Genomic DNA, 4,758 nt, shown 5'->3' with positions numbered 1-4,758 from the left:
TACCCCCCCCCCCCCCAATTTGGTAGTTTTAATGCCATCTTATTAGGTTAATAGGTTAACTACTATATTTATTTTTACTTGTGAATTAGTATGAATTAGTGAATTTACACGGGATCATCACATAAAATTACAATAAAACAGTTAAAACAATGTTAAAACCATTAACCCTCTGACTTAATAAGTGCTAGTATGTTGTCATTTAATTTAATGATGACTGCAATACTCGGTTCTGTCTTCACGCAGCTGGCTCCTAGAGTCCTTCGGTGTCTTCCAGGCATTGTTAAGCTGTTATTAACGATACCAGGGGCAGCAGGGCTCTCTATCTTTGATCATTAGTTATCAATGATGTTTAATGGTGGTGGCGGCTCCAAAGGCCTGGTGGAAGAGCCGAGTTTTAAAGGCCCCGCAGAACTGTAAAAGGTTCCGCAGGGCCCTGGTCTCCTTTGGGAGCTCATTCCACCAGAACGGAGCCACCACCGAGAAAGCCCTGGCCCTGGCTATCTCCAGCCTGGCATCCTTGGGACTTGGGAGGGCCAGTTGCTTCTGGGCCCCTGATCGCAGTGCTCTCTGGGGAACATGTGGGGAAAGGCAGTCCCTCAGGTAGGTATTTTTTGATAAAATGTTTGTGCAATTTCTTTTCCCTTAAGGAGTGAGTTTATACAGCCCGAAATGGAGGAGTAGGGTTGGCTTGTTTACAGAATAGCTGTTTTTGACCAATCCTTTGCTCTCTTGAGCGGTGTATTCTTCAGATGGATGGATGTAGGAAAGCCTAAAGCCGGGAGCGTTGGCCCTGCTTTGGAGGGAGCTTTAACAGGGAAGAGGACTGTAGCGCTTAGAGAGATCAGAGACGATGTCGGAGGTTTGAACTTCCGCGGTTGGAGGCAGTCTATCTTGGGGACAGATGAAAGGAAGCAGAGATGTGGGTTTTCCAGAAGCCTGCTTTGGAGGGAGCTTTAACAGGGAAGAGAAACGAGACTGTAGCGCTTAGAGAGATCCGAGACGATGTCGGAGGTTGGAACTTCCGTGGTTGGAGGCAGTCTATCTTGGGGACAGATGAAAGGAAGCAGAGATGTGGGTTTTCCAGAAGAATTTACACTGGGAAAATTTCCTGATGTCCTAAGTTAGAGCATGATCTTATTTTATATATTTGTTTGGCATTTAGTAGAGAAGACACCCCCTTACGGATATTTCAATTTGTTCCACTGCCTCATTGCATCCTGCAATTAGCTTTGAGGGTTAGTTGACTCTGCTGTTGTTGGCTGGAATGGTCTCACACCCTCTCTGGGTTGGCTGGATTCCTTTTTTTAAAAATCACATCTTGTTTTTATACCAGATTCTCTGTGATATTCTCCACCACAACCAAACCCAGGTGGGGTTTTAACCAGGCCTAGCAGTTGTGCACTCAGGAAATGAGACCTGACTCACGCAGGTTGAAATTTTCGTCTTTACCATGCTTCCCTGGGTAATTTCGCTACAGCAAGCTAGCGTGGCTATCCCTCCAAAACTTAAAAAAAAACTAATCCATGCTGCTTTTTTTTTTGGTACCAAATTTTTTAATTCAGGATACAAACATTCACAATCAACATTAAGTTTTCTACATTTATCCCCGTTACATCCTACCCACCTCCCTTTCCCTCCCTTATATGCGGCTTCCAACAGTGTTTCGACCTCCTGCACATTTACTTTTCTGTAGCTCTTCTTCTTATATTTCACTAGGTAACTCTTATTTCATTATAAGAATTATTTCTTTACTTATCGTATCTCTAAAAACACTCATAAGTTCTATACTTAATAGTTATTGAAGCTGAATAAATTGTCTTTTACTTCCCACTGTTTTTCCAAATAGTCTTTTAAATCTCTCCAGTCGTTGTAAAATCCTTCTGCTTCCAAATTGTTCAATTTTCTTGTCATTTTATCCATTTCAACTGCAAACAGCAATTTTTTAATCCAATCCTCAATCTTCGGGACTCCTTCTTGCTTCCAACATTGAGCATAAGTCAGTCTAGCTGTTGTCACCATAGACCACATCAAAGTTCTTTTGTCTGCCTTGAGTTCTTCCATTTTTAGTCCCAACACAAAAGCAGCATGGATGGTTGGGACTAATCCATGCTGCTTTTGTGTCTCAAAAGCAACCAGTGCTTGAAAGAAAATGTTTGATAGGGGGGGATTAATCAACTGTGGCTTAAATGTTCAAAGAAATCCAAAGAAGGAATTATTTTTTATTCAAAAAGTAATATAGCATGTTACGGTATTTTATGTTAGGTGTTTTTTCCCCTTAGGTTGTTTTAATTTAAGGGGGGATAAAACCAAAATTATTAACACGCTAACTGTGCAATCCCGAGAAAAGTTACACCCTTCTAAACCTACTGACTGCAACGCGCTTAGAAGGATGTAACTCTGTTTAGGACGGCATTGCAATTGTAACACGCCCAAAGAACTGAGTGTGGTATGCTGTGGACAGAGTTGTCCATTTATCTATTTTAACAGAATTTACAGTATTTACTCAAATGGATGAGTAGGCTTTTTTCCTAGATATGCTATTAAAAATGGGGGGGGGGTTCATCTTACATTTGTTTTTTGTTTTTGTTTTTTTCTTTTTGAGCCCTCGGAGGGGATTTTTTTATTGTTTTTTTTATAACACTACAAAAACTATAACAGAAGAAAAGGGAGGGGAAACTACATTTGTGTAAGGTAAAAGTAAAGGTTTCCCTTGCTCAAAAGCCAGTCGAATCTGACTCTAGGGTTGCGGTGCTCATCTCTGTTTCCAGGCCAAAGAGCCAGCGCTGTCCAAAGACATTTCCGTGGTCATGTGGCCGGCATGACTATACAAGTATGTCCAGTAATAAATCTGAACTCTCCCGTGAAGCTGAAATGACTGAACTGAGGCTATCATACTTCAGTCATATTGTGCACTTTGCACTGGTTCTGCTGCTGCTGGCCTGGCAAACATGCTCCCTCAGTTTATATGCTGCAGAGATTCTCTGGTTTGGACTGAGTCCAATTGGGGGCACTGACTGGCACAGTGGCACTGGTTCTGGGGGGCACATTGCACAGGTTCTGCTGCTGGCCTGGCAAACATGCCCCTCAAACCACCACCACACCTCACTTAGTTTCTTACAGAGGGAGTCTGTCTGCTTTTCCCCCATCCCCAATTCCTCATAGGAAACAATGGAGAACTGGGGGCACCCTCTTTGGATGCCCCTGGAATTGGACCCCCTGGTCCAATCTTTTCAAAACTTTGGGGGTATTTTGGGGAGAGGCCCCAGCAGCTGCAGTCCACATTTGGAGCCTCTACCTCAAACCCCCTCTCCCCCAGCCCCCTGCAAACTTTTCAGAAGATTTTTGCCATTGAGTTCAATGGCCCCATTGGATATAATGGACCCGCATTTTTCAGGAATCCTGAAAATGTTCAGATATCTATACTATACCGGTATAATGTCAGGACCCACAGCTAAACAATGAAGTACACGCTTTCAGGAAGGTTTTACTTTTATTGAAAAGCCATAGATGCGATAACAAGAACACTGTTGGGGATTGGCGGGCTACCTGTGCGCATAATAGGTTATAGGGCATTAGTATGTCCCCCCCCCCAAGCAGTAACCAATTAGGTGGGCTCCCGCGCGTGGGAGACTGCTGGACTCTCCAACGGTTGCGAAGCTGGGAACGAAGAAGCTCCGACGGATGATAGACACCACAATCTCCATCAGTACAACTTCAAAGATAAGCGTTGCAGCTCAGAAGCAATTAAGTGCATGGGAAGGAATGCAAGGCAATTAGAAAACAACTTCACACTCATGGCAGCTTAGCTGACGTATAGGTATTTGGGTTTCCCGAAAAAATTCGGGTTTAGTATAGCCAAATCCGAATAATACCAATTTTTTTTTTTGCACACCCCTAGACAAGACTCACAAGAAAAGACAATAATGCCAGGATAATTTGAAGGCCGCAGCAGAAGGAGGAGACCCAGCATGAGATGGATTGACTCAGTCAATGAAGCCACGAGGGCCCCTCCGTTGGCAAGACCTGGGCAAGGCTGTTGATGACAGGACATTCTGGAGGACATTAATTCATAGGGTTCTCCAAAGTTGGAAGCGACTTGACCGCATTTCACACACACACACTCACACACACACACAGAGAGAGAGAGAGAGAGAGAGAGAGCATTGGGGTGTTCATTCAGGGTCATCTTCCTTTTGAGTAAATGTGGTGATTGGCCGCTTGGTTTCTCTGTCAATTTCATGGCATCCCCTGCATTATTTGTTAGTTCCTGACTGGACTGGGGAGCCCAATATCTGTTCCACCCCTTGAGAGGAGACATATATAAATAAGATGTTCAGTTATTGGTTTTGATGACTCAGTCAATCAGATCGATTACTTAGGTGAATTCATAAAGTGATTTCCCGCCCCCCCTTTCAATATTTGCTCTATTTGTGCATTATTGACGGGATGAGCCCGATATCGCCGATTCGGTCGTAGACGGATCCCCCTCCCCCCCCCACAAATCAGTGAAATAGACATGTAAAGTCGCACCATTCCAAGTAGCACATTTCGTGCCACTTTGAACCTGCCAGGCTTGCCTGATATTGTATCGGCAACGGCATCAGTTTGTGGCTGTTTTGTGAAACAGTGAACCTCATAGAGATGGAAAAATTTTCCGTGGGAAAATGAGACCTCGGGGAAAGTTTCTGTCCCCCGTCTCTGAAGAAACGAGAGCCCACGTGGTATAGTGGTTGAGTCTTGGACTGCGATCTGGGAAAC

The 4,758-nt window shown here is 43.9% G+C and overlaps 1 protein-coding gene across 2 annotated transcripts in view; it reads left to right on the top strand.

Annotated features, from left to right (window-relative positions):
• LOC107106596 (hepatoma-derived growth factor-related protein 2) overlaps nucleotides 1–4,758 on the top strand; it is a 59,977-nt gene that overhangs the window by 28,172 nt on the left and 27,047 nt on the right. The window lies entirely within an intron of this gene.

This window comes from Gekko japonicus, unplaced genomic scaffold (assembly GCF_001447785.1).
Source record: "Gekko japonicus isolate JY-2015 unplaced genomic scaffold, Gekko_japonicus_V1.1 scaffold1972, whole genome shotgun sequence".
Taxonomy (NCBI): Eukaryota; Metazoa; Chordata; class Lepidosauria; order Squamata; family Gekkonidae; genus Gekko; species Gekko japonicus.
Note: the sequence above shows the minus strand (reverse complement) of the source record. Positions and strands in the feature narration are given on the sequence as shown.